The sequence below is a fragment of the Thalia democratica genome, chromosome 5 (assembly GCF_965202585.1).
Source record: "Thalia democratica chromosome 5, ktThaDemo2.hap1.1, whole genome shotgun sequence".
Lineage (NCBI taxonomy): Eukaryota > Metazoa > Chordata > Thaliacea > Salpida > Salpidae > Thalia > Thalia democratica.
This window is the reverse complement of record NC_139169.1, coordinates 20026608-20042706: the sequence shown is the minus strand read 5'-3', so window position 1 is coordinate 20042706 and position 16099 is coordinate 20026608.

The window sequence follows — 16099 nt, the reverse complement described above, 5'->3', positions numbered from 1 at the left end:
TTTATAAATAATTTTTTTTTTTTTTTCTTAGTTTGTTTCTAACAATAATTTTCACTGTTTAAGATTTTAAATCTTTCATTTTTTGCCATTAATATAAGTATGTTATCAAATTTTTATCTAATAATGTTTCTTTTTATCTAATAAATTTGGTAATAGCTAAAAAGCTTTTTACCAAAATGCAAAATTGACGTTCCGTGCGAAAAAGTCATCGTGCCAAAATGTCAATGTGCAAAAATTTCATCGTAAAAATGTGACGTTGTGCAACAATGCTACCGTAAAAAAAAATTCGCCGTGCAAAAGTGACGCCGTGCAAAAGTGTCCCCTCTTGCAAAAGTGACCCTCCGTGCAAAAGTGTCCCCTCGTGCTTAAGTGACGCTCGTGTAAAAGAGTCGCCGTGCAAAAGTGTCTCCTCGTGCAAAAGTGACTCTGCGTGCAAAAGTGACACCGTGCAAAAGTGTCCCCTCGTGCTAAAGTGACGCTCGTGCAAAAGAGTCGCCGTGTAAAAGTGTCCCCTCGTGGAAAAGTGACCCTTCGTGCAAAAGTGACGCCCGTGCAAAAGTGTCTCCTCGTGCAAAAGTGACACCCGTTGAGTGTTGCTACTTGTATTTTTTTTTTGCAAACATTATCTTGTTAATTTATATATTTTAATATTATGTGATTGTTGTTAGTATCATCTTTATTATAAATACTCAACAACAGTATTTAAAAATGATTGCACATATATAACTAAACTGCATCTTAGTTTATTTTTATACTTAAACTGACAAAAAGGTTCTATGTTGTCATACTTTTGTTATAAATAATAAAGCTACTGTAACAATTAAATCACGTATATAATTTACGCTTGTTTTTAAACAAATCAACAGTGTTTATTATTACTAACTCAAAACTTTTCAACAGTGATCATCTACGTTATCCTGTGAGATTCTGATTAAATAATAAAAGATGACTCAATCGAATCGATTATGGAAATAATTCAACAATCAAACAAGAGTATATGTAGTATAAACGATCAATTTCTTGATTTCGCAGTTTGTTTAAGTTAATATAGTGAATGTTTTATAAATTTTTAAAAGTACATAAATATTTTTAGAAGATTAAAATGTGTTTTTTAAATAGTTTTTCTGAAATTAGCACAATAAATAGAAAATAAAACAAATATTGTATTCAAAGCTTTGCTTAAAATTGCTTCTATTATTACGTGTTTACTTTTGAACTTTCTTTTTTAGTTTAATGTTTATGAGCTGTTTAGTTGTTTGTTTACATTTATTACATAAAACATCTTACTAACTTACATCTTTTTATGAAAAACTTTTTTTCATTCAATACATTATCTTTGTTAAAAAAATATTTTAAAGCAATAATAAAAACTTATATAAACAACTATTATTCTTTCAAAAGCGTGATTCAAATAAAAAGGATTTTATTCACATGGTTCTTTATTGTTTATTTTTAACGTTTTTTTTTTGGTTAAAAAAATTAAAAACGTTTGTTGATTTTTTGTAATCAATATAAACTAAATAGAATAGTGTTTTTAACCTCTTGATTTTTGATTAACACAAGTAAAATAAAATACTTTTATTTAGAACTGTTAGTATTTACTCTTTTGCATATACTTGGTTTAACTACAATTTAATTGTAACAACTTTTATTGCAATATAATTTAAATGCAGAAACTGAACTTACATTTTCAAAATCCAATTAAAATAACTTTTTATTTCGAGGCAAATTAATACTCAATAGATCTCAAATTTGAAATTTATTTTTAATCATTGAATTTTACTTAAGACAATACAAAAACAGACATTGTTTTTATTTTATAAAAGTTGGACTTTTATTATTTATACTCCCTGAATAAATTATTTTGTTTTTCTTCCATAAACTTGAATATACTAAGAACTTCAGTTTTATAAATGAAATTAAAAATTTCTGCAAAATCATTATAACAACACTTTGTGTTGCTTTGTTCTATAAGAAATTTAAGAATATTATTTATACTGCGTTATTAAAATAAAGTTATTCAAAATATAAACTGAAGCGTTTGTTAACATAGAAACCTTGTGATCAAGTTCACTGGAGTATGTTACAATAAAAATTATACAGTATCTTTTCTTTATTGCTCTAACACATGTTTCTGTGTATTAACGTACGAACACACTTCAACGGAGTTCTGTAAAAAATAAAGAAGTAAGTAAACAATAGAAGTTAAAGTAGAAACAAGTTATACAGTATTCTTTCTTTATTATACCTACTTTAGCTTCTATTGTTTCCTTATAGTGTTTATTTTGTCACAGAGCTCCGTTGAAGTGTGTTAATCAGAAAATACAGAAATATGTGTTAGTGTAATAAATTTGTTAAGATAATATGTTAATAAAATTTATTGTTTTTTAACTTTCATTTCTCAATAAAAACTAAAAGTGAATAATTTAAACTAGAAAAAGGAAGCTTTTTTTTTGAACTGAGTCTGTTTATGTAGTATGATTAAAAAAATTACTTGTCTACATATTTCAGTTTAACAAATTTGTACAAAGTAAGTAGTCTCTTAATATTTCAAAAATATTTATTTAAACTGTGTAGGCTTATGAAACAAAACTGGTTGTTAAATTATAATGACAAATATAAATCGACTAATTAAATATTATTTCTTCATTTTATGTGAAATTATGTATAAAAATTGTTTTAAAACTTAATCTAAAAAGTAAACTAACTATAAGTGTTTAATAAGTTTTATTTGTATTGCTTCTTTGAATAAAATAGATTTTGTTTTTTTAGAAATTTGCTGATTAGTTAGATTGTTAGGTAATATCTCAAGTTATTTTACTTATAATTATAAACTTTAAATTTTATTAACAATACATTGTTTCACTCGCTTGAAACTAGTCAAACGAGATCTTCAGTTGTTTAAAATCTATAAAAATTTTTATACTAATATGAAGAATTCTCCTTTTATTTAAGTTAGGAACTTTTAATGCCATCTTTAAAGTATAAAGTACACGTTAATGTAATTTGAAAGTTATCAAGTTATACAAACAAATAGATTTCAAACGAGTTAAAACATTCTTTGACAAACTTTTAACAGCAACATAGACATACCTAAATTTAGTTTGTCTATATTTTATTAAGATTTTTTACATTGATTAACATCATATGAAAATAAAATATTCGGTTATGAGTTATTTAAATATCTTTTTTTATTATAAAAAATAGTATAAACTATTAATATTATATGCCTGACGTAATAGAAATTAAATTTATCACTAAATCTGTTTAGTTTTACTTCTTAATATAACTAATTGTTTAACTTGGCTTTTAAAAAGTTTGTTTACTTTTTATATAATTAATGTTCAGTACTTAGCTCAAAACTTACAAAAACTTTATGGCAAAAGTATTTATGGAGTTTGGTGCTATGACCTTGTTATTTTTATTCTGTTATTTTATAATAATTTAAAGTAAATTCCTATTAATAATATTCAATACTATTTTAGTGGTAAGCTGTGAAATTTGCACGAGGGGACAAAATTGCATGCAAAACGCTTTTGCACGAAGGGTCACTAAGGCACAAAGACACTTTTGCAAGGGTTGAATGTACTATTACTTGTTTTATAAATTTTTTATTAATTTTATTTTTTAACTGTTTTTTATAATTTTTTTTTTTTACTATCTCTCCTACTCCTAACCCTTTACCTCAGTCGGTTACTTATAGTTTTTTAAATTTCACTGATACCCATAACCCTTCTCCTCGGTCAGTAACTGTTTTTTTTTTTTTTTTTTTTTATTCTTGTTTTCTAATTTTATTTACTCTCGTGCAACAGTTACCCTCCATGCAAAATTGTCTTCCTGCAATTTTCTCCCCTCGTGCAATTTCGTTTCCTCGTGCAAATTTGTGTTCGTGCAATTTTGACATTGTTGCAATTTAATTGTAAAATCGACAAGCTCAAATTAATATCAAAAGATAAAACTATTTACTTTAAAAGTATTTGTCGTATGATATTTTTTTTACTTTTTGTATAACATTCGATGAACAAAAATACTACTTGTGCTAATCATTAAAATCATTATTCAAAAATTACCAAATATAGTGTTTTAAAACAAAAAGAATTACAGGATGTTTTTGATAAACTTTTATTTGTGAAACTAAAATCAGCACCAAAATTTTACAAATATATATTTTTTTGAAAAATATTTTTACGGACTTTTATAAGCATTGAGAAAGTCATGAAAAGCTTATTGTTCATTATTTACTTTTCCATTCAAGTGAACGACGTTTCTATGACTTTAGTGCTTTATTTAAACATTGAACTTAACTGTTATTTTGTTTCCTTTCAAACGTAGAAAGCTGATGAATAAATGTACAATGCTAACATGAAAATATTAAGTTTAATGTTTTTTGCGTTTTACACTATTTTAAAATTAGTTTTTGTAATTTAAAGTTTTTTTCCTAAATTATATCTATAATAACAAACAGATTCGTAAATGTTAGCAGAAACAAAACCTTTTTTTAAAGACTTTTTTAATTTAATTTTCATTTAATACGTATTTTATGATTTACCACCAATTTTAATAATATCTTTTTTTACAAAAAGAAACTTCTAATTTTTCTTCAATATAAGTTTGATAATTACTTTTTAGTAAAAACTGTAACTGTTTAAAAATTTTAAATCTAAATTTCTAAAAATTCATTCAACGTTTTGGTGTAAATGTGTCATTTATTTTTGTTAAATAAAGTAAATAGTTGAAATCTTCTTTTCGTTTACTTGTTTTAATTCGGATATTTATCCAGCTAAGTTCAATAAAAATAGTTCTTTAAATTGTTTTAGGTGTTTGTATCACTTCAAAAAGAGCATCTATGAATTTTAAGAAATTATAGTCCTACAAAAACTAACATTGCATTTTAGTAATACTTAAAGAAAGCAAGTTTACGACAATAAGAATTTTTGTTAACTTAAAATATCTAAGTCGTTTAAACTTAGTCAACAAACCGAGGTTGTTGTATATTTGATACTTGTTTATTATTTATAGATTCAGTTTAAATTTCAAAATCAATTCATCATTTATCTTGAAATAATTGCTATCATTCTATTGTAGCATTGCTATTATAGCAATAATACTGTATCAACAATTTTGAACACATTTAAGCGAAGATAATTTTCATTAGAAAAGAAATATTATATACTGTTTGAAGTCACAAAAGATATAAAACAGTTATTTTCATTATGACAGCGACTGTTTAAGCTAAAGATATAAAATGAAAAACATTTATTGAAGCGCGATTGAAGGTTTTACAAAACAAGACGAAACTTTTAAACAATACATGAAAACCTCAGTAAGGTAAAAAGCGCTGAGGTTATTTTTAATTGTTTATAACAAATACGTATATCTATTTTATCTAGTGTTATCAAGTAATCAAGTAAGGGTTTTAAAAGTAGTTTTGTTGTAATACTAGTTATATTAATATTACAGTAACACTTTATAAAGTGTTAATAAGTTATTTAAGCTGTTAAATGCTTTTAGCTAATATAAAGAGCACTAATACACTTACTCAACTTCATAATATAAAAAACTATTTTATATTAATTAAATGTTGCACAAAATTCTAAAATTGTTTTACTGTTTTGATCTTGTTCACTTATACTACTTACAAAAATATAAACCAATCCTTTTAATTTTAGCACAGTTTTATTAATATATTTTTTAATATAAAGAGAACACAATACTATTTAAAAGTCAAAATGTAAAACATTACTTTAGTATGGCTTACTTTTATTTTTAAGATGCTTTTGCAAAAAAAGAAGAAGTACTTTAAAATTGTTATTTTAAGCTAATACTATTTATTTATAAACTATACAAAAAGTAGGAATTTAAATTTCAAAAAGAAGTGTTTCCCACTAACAATAAATCTTGACATTTATACAGCAGATATAATATAAACAATAGCATTCCTAAATCTAGATTTTATTAATACTATTATTTTCTTATTTAATTTAGTAAGACTAATTGCATATTAGTAAAAATCTAATAAAATATTGTAAATTCAGTAGGTTCACATTAACAAAGCAAACTATACAAAAAAAATCAAATTTTGTTTGAGTTACTTATGACAACTGTGAAACATCTTTTTATAAAATTTATAACCAATAATATTAAATAAAACTTTATATTTAAAAAATTATATTATTTTAAAGGATGTAAATTATATTGTCCTCCTTGTCAAACTTGACAAAAATTTATTATTATATTTATTATTAATTTTATTATTATATTTATTATTATTATTATTATTATTATTATTATTATTATTATTATCATTATCATTATCATTATCATTATTATTATTATTATTATTATTATTATTATTATTATTATTATTATTATTATTATTATTATTATTATTATTATAATTATTATTATAATTATTATTATTATTATTATTATTATTATTATTATTATTATTATTATTATTATTATTATTATTATTATTATTATTATTATTATTATTATTATTATTATTATTATTATTATTATTATATTTATTATTAATTTTATTATTATTATTATTATTATTATTATTATTATTATTATTATTATTATTATTATTATTATTATTATTATTATTATTATTATTATTATTATTATTATTATTATTATTATTATTATTATTATTATTATTATTATTATTATTATTATTATTATTATTATTATTATTATTATTATTATTATTATTATTATTATTATTATTATTATTATTATTATTATTATTATTATTATTATTATTATTATTATTATTATTATTATTATTATTATTATTATTATTATTATTATTATTATTATTATTATTATTATTATTATTATTATTATTATTATTATTATTATTATTATTGTTACTATTATTATTATTATTATTATTATTCAAACTTTTTCCTTATTATAAAAAATTTTATTGAAATTTAAGTTAACAACATAAAAATTTTTACCTTTGATGTGGTGCTATAAAATTGCTATTAAAATAAGTTTACGACCTTTTTAATGACTTTACAATTAAGAAGTAAATTTGCTTAAATGTTTAAACTTCAGGTGTAGAAACGTTTATCCTTTTAACAAAAGAGTATTATCTTTGATGTAAGTTTACGAATAAATTTACTACTAATCGTCAATGTCTACATTTCTAAAAATAAAATGACATTTATCAAACTTTATCATATGGATAGTGACATATTATTTTTTGATGAGAGTCTACCATAAATTATGTACTTTCAGTTTAAAATAAATAAAAGTTACGACAGCTGACCATAATAGTATTAACATGTTATAACAATTAGAAATGTTAGACCTAAATAAAATTCATATCAATAAAATTCTTAAAAAGAATGATTACAAAAACATTACAATGAAAGACGCTGAACAGTTAGCAACAATTGCTTCGGTTAAATACAAAAGTTTGAATACATAATCCAGGTAGTATATTTTAAATATTAGTTAATTTAAAATCTGAGATAAATACTATAAATGAACCAAAATTATTTAATAAAAATGGCAACGGTTAGCATTTGTAATTAGATTAACAATACACTCATAAACAGTTTTATAAAAATATTTAATTTTTATTGGATATTTAAAAAATATAACTAGTTAGTACAATCAGTAAAGCTCACTTATACTTAAATTAGTGCTTATGTTCAAAATAATTATTATAATTTAATTTTTGAAATAATACCCCAACTAAAGATTTTTTGTAGTTTTCCAGTTAATAAATTTCATTTGAAAATATAGTTTGTAAGGGAAAAAGTAATTACTTTCAATTTTGGAGTCGTATTTCGTTTACAAATAACCCGTGATCTGCACTCTGCTGCTTAGGGGATCGGACATTTATTGTTTTGAAGTCATCGATATATTCTAATAAATGTCTGCTTAATATAGCTATTAAGTTTTGAAATCCTCGTATATATAATGTTGTTGTGGCCAGAAAACCTAAACATAAAAAAGACACGTATAGTTATAATCTAAGTTGTTTTGTAAAGCAAAAATAAATATATATTAAACTCGAAAATAAAATTATGAAATTAAAAACTTAAAATTTTTTAAACCGAACTAATTTGGTCACAACAGCTAGAATAACATGAACTAAAACAATATCAGAAAATTTCTGATAACAATGAAGTTATACAAGTAAAGTATGTGAAAAAAATATTTTTATATTTAAGTTTCTATAGTTGTCAATATTGTTTTAAAATATAAGCTTAATGTTTCAAAGCGATAATATGTTTTTGTTAACTCTATAAGTGGCGTAACATTTAAATACTTAAAAAATTTTAAACTAATTTTTTTAATAATTCACAATTAATGTATCAGTTTTAATTTTTTTGTTACGATTGAACTTCTAAACTTTTGTTACGCATTAATTTTTTGTAGTTTAACTTTTAATTTATTCAGTTCATAAATAACCAAAAATGTTTATAGATTTCCAGCAAAACAATATTAACACTTAAACGATGATAACTGGAAATGTAAAGTTTTGAAAGTTTTTTATAAAGTTTTAGTGCTTTTTTTTACACTATAAACCAACTATAAAGGTCTAGTATGTATATTTAGAAAATCTAAATCATTAAAAAAGTATCAGACTTACAAAATCTCACAGTAAACATTTGGCTTTTCTTCCAGGACTATAGATCGCAGTTTCGATTTTTCTTTTATGAATATTTCAGCTGCATTTGTAATATGAAGCTAAAATTAAATAAAAAAGTTTTACTATTAAGTTTCGTTTGTATATCTATAATTATTTTTTTTTTGATTTTCTTATCAAGAAAAATTTGGTATTCTTAATACAAATTTAACAAAAAATCTTTACTGTACTAAAGAGCTAAGTTATTATACAGAAGCTAACATTTATTACGTCACAGAATATGTATGACGTCATTACACACTAGGTAGACACTATATTCTTAAATATATAAAACTTAAAAAACAAGAATTTTTGTTAGATATTGATATACATCTGTTAGTTTTTTGTCGTCCATTATTTTGATTACGTTTATTTATGCTTAATTTTCCGCTGGATTTATAGACTAGTAAGTTTTAAATTTTGTCTATTTATACAATTTTGTTTAAAATATAGTTTTTCATGTTAGTAATTAATATTAAATTATAATTTGTACAAAATTTAATGATGCATAATTTCCGTTATAGCCAGTATAAACGATCGTTTTATAAATTGTTATGGTTCATATTCTACTTTTTTACCTAAATTTTGTTTTTAAAGTTAAAGTTTAAAGTATACATTTTATTTCTGTTTTCCATCTAAAATGTTTTTTTTATCTCAAAGATTAACAAAAATTCAATAAACATAACTAAAATTAGAAGTCAAACAATTTGGAAATCAAAGTTTGTTAGTAAAAAACTTGTTAAAATACAAATAAGAACCTTTTTTAACAGCAAAAAAATACTTAAAATACCTGTTTATATAAGTAAGATTACAAGTTTCATACAAGTTGTAGTTTTGACATATTAGTCGATTTTCTTATCTCTTTTAGAAAAAAAACATTAATTTTTTCGGTGTGAAGTTGTATCTAAAATTAGTTTAATATCCCAAGTCTAATGACACTTTTTATTAGTAAAAAAAATACTTTAGTCAGTTCTGGTGTTTAACTTAGTCTAAATAATGAATACTTTCGTTATTCAATTTCAGGGTTTAATTGAAAAAAAATGACATTCAGTATATTTAATAAAAAAAAAATTCTTGTACAAGTAGATAAAAAAATAAAGATCAATTTCTGTTTCACAACTGTTTTTAACTTTTGTTCATTCACATTATCAAAATAATTTATCTTACTTATAGTTTGTAGAAAAATATCAAATGTCAAAAACTTATTAACTACCAAGATTAACATAATTTAACTCACAACTTACTTTTTAAAACATCTAAATATATCTACTCTATTTATACAATTTTTGATAATTCTTTTTTAGAAGATACTAAAAGCTTGCTTGTAAGTACTAAATTTAAGTTTAAATACGTTATTTTCAAGCACTTAACATATAACAACTCATTATGAAGTAAACCTACTTTACTCATCGCTTTTAACTTTCTTTTATGTTTGTTTTATGACAACGCATTGAAAAAGCTACTAAATTTAACCTTCAACGTTTTTATGGTGATAAAAATATTTTGCATAGATTGTAAAATTTTATTTAAAAAAAAGTTTAAAGCAAAAATTTAAATTTTGTAGCTTGTTTAATTTTAATTACGAAAACACCAAGCAAATACGATTTTTTATTAAAACTGTAATGAATCACTTAACTATATAAATTGTTTATAAATGTGTTAGATAAATCTGAATATTGAAAATTAAATTATCCGTTATGAAAAATTTTACTTTTTAAAACAAGATTAAAAATGTGCATTTACAATATAAATTACAATGAATAGGTATAAAAACGCATTTTCTTAAAATGCATACATTGAAAAACTACTTAAAAAAGCTTTTTTTTCCAGACCTACTGTTAAAAAACTTAATATAATTTACTTTGATACAAACTAAAATTTCAAATTTAAGTATTTATGAAGCCAAACATCTTTAAAACAAACAAATAATGGGTCACTCATAACCTCAAAAATAGTTTGTTAAAACAATTTTAGTGTAGCTTGTGACCGAAAAAGTTTTTTAATTTACTCTTATATTCAATTGACTATATTTCACGATGTATTTACTATATTTATGGGCGTTTTGTTTTTCTAACCGTCAATAGAAAAGCAACTTTATGATTTATCAAAAAAATAGTAATTGTTTTTCGATAAATGTAAAAAAGTCTCTAAAACAGCTAAAGAAAACTAAATATTTAACAAAAAACTATCCGGTAGATCTACATTGACGGTTTTTATTATAAAATTTTTTTAGTAGTCGATATATATGGAATAAAGCAACTATTCGAACATCATTGTTTTTACCAAAGATAGGGAGTTTTTATAAGTAACGGGACAAATATGAAAAAAAAAAATCTAGAAAATTAGTTAGGAACAGATATTTATAACATTTAGTAAAAATAAACTTAGTTGTTTTATGTTTTGCAAAATATTTTTAGCAAAAATATTATTGTTTGTTACCTGAAATTGGTCCACAGTTTTTAGTTTGCCAACCTTCTAATTTATACAAATAAAACAAAATATTAGGGTAAAATTTCTAAAATTCATCTATTTTCATTTAAACTTTTACATGCTCTATATAAACCACTTATCAATTTTTCTGCTAAATAATTCGTATAAAAAATAAAGTATAATACTACAATAATTGAATTGTAGAGATAAAAACCTATTTACTTAACTGGATAAACCTCTCAGAGAAAATATAATACAATTTTAAATAAACTATCAAATTCACTTTTGCTTACTTTTTTACTTAATTTACTAAAAGTTGTTCAGTTAACAAAAAAATATAAACAATAGATCTGTGAAAAAAAACGTTTAAATGAATCAGTTTTAAAACGATATATAAATTAAAATACCTTAACCCTTTTTTAATCGCCTTTTGTTTTAAAATATTTTAGTTTAAAATTATACAGATTCTTATACTGACTAGTTTTAATATATAATAACCCAATAGTTTTTTAAACCATAAAACTAATACTAATTGTTTTTCTCTAAATTTTCATTTTGTTTAAGTAAAATATTTTTCTTTAATAGTTTTTTAACATACAGTTCAAATTTGTACTTCATTATAAATTTATTATAAATAAATTCTAAATAATATTTACTAAGCATGAGTTATATTTGTAACTAATTAAATTTTTTTTTTAAACTAATTAATTTTTAGTATAAGTTGTTATCAAAATGTGTACTTTATTATTCAGAAAAAACAACAGACTTACAAAAATTTGTGTTAAAATTTACTTTTTTTATACATTCTGTTTGTTTTAAAGTTTAAAAAACAATTCAATAACGAAAACTGTCTCAAACTTTACTACAAACTGATTTTATAATTTAAAAGTTTACTACTCAGGCAATTAAATTATTTATTTCAAATTTTTATTTTCTCAACTTCAGTTAGATTAAACTTTTTTGTGTTATCAATTTTATCTACAAATACTTTTGGCATGTCGAGAAATATTCTATATTCTATACAAAATGGTGAAATTTACACAAAAACTTACAGATCATAAATAAAAATATACCATTTGGTATTTGACCTTTTCTTAAATTTTAAATATTTCAAATTTTAAACGATAAAAACAATTTAAGACTTTGTTTTTTTAAAAGTAACAATTTGTTAAGTTATTAACAACTTTTGCATATTAATATCAAAAAAATATCTACTGAATAGTAGAAACTTTTAAAAGTTTTCATACACTGTAAACTGTTTGAATCAAAAAACAAATACTAAACCGTTCTCCATACATTTTTATCTACATATAATTTACTTTTTTTATCAAACAAAATTTATATGTTTTTGAATGGGGATGGAAATAATCTAACATTTTTTTAGGTTTTATACTTATTTTATTTTCTTAACAAGCTAATGCTTAATAACTTTTAAAATTATTTTACTCAGCTTATTTAATAAATTCGAGTATAAATTTATGGAATTTATTCGGATTTAGTTTTGTTTAAAAATAGTTTCAAATTATAAGTATCTTTGTTTAAAATTTTCTATTTTTGAGAGTTAAAACATTTGCATTACTTAAATACTTTTCAGATCAATTTAACCTTGTTTTTGTGATTTTTATTTACAGATCAAGTAAAAATGTGAAACTCTGAGACTATATATTAAATATAGTATGGTTTTACTACCGAGATTATATTTATAGTAGCTACTTTCTAGCCAAATTCTATTTTAAACTATTGTAATCAGACACATCAAGTTAAAAACATATGTTTCTCTAAGTTTACTTCAAATAGTTACAATTTGTTAACTAATCTAATAGTTATAAATTTTTAAAGCTTATTTTGTTACTTTTACTAAAGAAAAACTACAATATTATACATTAATGATGTTATTTATGCTTAAAACAGAACATTTTTTTAATGATAAATAGTTTCAAACTTATTCTTTCTGTTACTTATATCTATAACATAAATGATATTGTTTTATATATATTGACTAGAGAACGAGTTAAAATTGCACAAGCTTACTAAATTGCACGAGAACAAAATTCCAGAGTGCATAAAATTGCACAAAGATGCTTTTGCATGAAGAAAAATTTGCACGAAGGCATAAAATTGCACGAAGACAATTTTTCACCAAGGATCAATTTGAACGAGAGTGAAAAAAACAAAAAAAAATTTAAAAATAAATAATTAAAAATCAAAATTAAAAAAAAAATCTACTGATCGAGGGTAAGTGATTGGGGTAACAGTGATAGTAAAAATTAAAATAAAAAAAAAAATAGTAAAATATGTTATTAAAAACACAGGATAAATAATTAAATAAAATTAAACTTACTGAAATGAAAAAAAAGCTACTGACCAAGGGTAACAGTGATAGTAAAAAAAATAAAACAATTTAACTAAAAAATAAATAAAGTAAAGATAAAACTGATGAAAAATTAAGGCGTGCAAAATTGTCTGCTTGTGCAAAAGTGTTTTCGTGCAGTTTTATCTTCGTTGAATTTTTTCCTCTTGTGCAAAAATATCTTCGTTCAATTTTGTCCCCTCGTGCAAGTTTGTATGCTCGTGCAAATTTGACATTTACCCATAAACTAAGTTTAAAGTTTTCTAAATATACGAATTGTCGATTAAACAGCATAAATTTTTTGTTATCTAAATAATAAAACTACACAATTAAAAACATTATTAAGACGATTTTTTTTTATAAAATTGAATTACTAAAATCAAACTCTGATTTTTTGATGTTTAATGAGTTGTTATATAAATTTAATTACTAAACACTGAAACTGGTGAAGGTACTTATGAAGTAAGTAAAAAAAAATTTAAGATTGTTTAAACTTAAAGTAATGATACTCAAAGAAACGTTCTATTAGACATCAAAAAAAAAAGTTTTTAAATTAATTTATAAAAAATATATGCTATGAATTAGTGAGGCTAAACTGGAAAAAGAGAAATTTGAAATTTTCTTTAAATCTATGGTCGTAATAAAATGTTCTAGTTATTTTACTTTAGTTATAGTATATGATCTAGTATCAAAAAGAACCATGAAACATAATTTATATTCGAAAAAAAATGAAAAAAAAACTCTGTGAGTTGAGATTATTTTATAACTTTTTCACTATTTTTATAAAAATGCGAAATTTAAAAGGAAATACAGACTCATTACAAAATTTAGTTTACATGTAGATGTTTGAGTGTTAAAAAAAATGAAAATGTTTAAAGTTTTCTTTAAAACTAAAAATCACAAAATAAAATGTTTTAAGAGCTTTTTTTTAAACTATTGTTACGAGTGAACTATTAGAAAACTTTTTATAAAAGTTTGTAAAAGTATTTTGTAAAAATTTACTTTAATCAAATTTAAACAAATGCAAAAAATTTGACTTTTTGATCTGAAATTATTTTTTAGCTTTTTTGTATTTAAATGATAGGTTGCCATAAGTTTCCATTTAAGTAGTTAAGGAATAGTTCTAGTTTTTGCTTATAAAATGGCTAAAACAATACTAACAAACTTTATTAGTAATACAAAACTATTAACTGACGAAGTTAAGTGCAGGTAATTTTACACTTTTTATCACATTGAAATGCAATTATTTTACATTTAAGTTATGTATTAAGCTTTTTACAAAATATTTTGTTATTTACCTAGTTCTTACTGATAGCATACTAGTTTGATAAACCATGAAAATGTTTTGTTTAACACCTATGTTATATTTCGAATTACATTACAAGTACACCTACGGAACGGTACACAAAGTTTTGGTTAAGCTTTACTTTTGCAAAACCTTTAAGTATTCTTATTAAGAAATTTTGTAACAAAGATATTTTTTTAAACTTATTTTCTGATAAATAAAAAAATAGTTTTCTTATTCATTTTATAATTAGACTATTTTTTTCAAAAGTTTCGTTTCGTGCGAAATTGTTGCTTTTAATTTTCTTTTATATTTCTAGTACTTTTTATTTAAAAGTTCAAACTTTTATTTATGCATAATATGAAAGAAGGTTTTCTAAAAATTCTAATTTTAAGCACCTTTGAGTTTTATTTTATCCGCAAACAGGTCTCAAGAGCAGTACATAAGTAACTAAATCAAGTAAAACTCACTTATAATAACTATGTATTAATTATTAAAAAAAACAGGCATTTTTATCAAGTTTTTTTATAAAAACTTTTAAATATCTTCTAAACTCAAGACATATTAACAAATTTAAAAATCAGTAAGAATCGGGTGTATTACGTCACAACAATTTTTAATGTTTAATCATGGGTCGGCAGCCTTTTGAAACTCGCAGGATAATTTTTCAAGACAAACTTGCTCGCAAACCTACTTTTTAGAAAAAAATTTAAGGGCCACAGTTATTTTATATTAATTTGTAGTAGTCACTAGAAAAAGACTTCTTCAAACTAAATATATGACAAGAAGCAATAAAGGGGCACTATTAAAGATTATTTTTGAATTCTATTAGAATATGTACTTGAATTTGCATTTAGCCCCCGGGCCGTAATTTACCGAACCATATGTTTACTGGTTTAAAGTATCTTAATTTTAGATAATAAGTATAAAATTGTTACAACTAAAAATATTGTTTAATTGATACTTAATTAAAAACTTATAAGTATCTAGAACTTGTATTTCTTAACAAAAATCTAATCTTACATAATTTAAACAAACCAATAAGTGTACAAAATAGTTTTTAGGTTTAATAAGTATACAACAAAGAAAAATCAATAACACTAGTTAAAAAATCAATACAAAGAGTTACTAAAATTTTGTTTGTGAAGATTGTTAGTTAATACTGAGTAAGTTTAAAGTTTTTAGTTTATTAAAAATTATAAAAACGAAAAAAAAACATAAACTTGTCAAAAAGTAAAAATAATAAAAGTTTAAAATATTTGAAAATGAAAAAATAACAGATTTCTACTTTTACTTTGTTTTAAATTAAATTTTTTTATTGTGTACTAACTAATCTCAAACTAAAAATTTAATTTTATCAACTTAATTTTTTAATCAA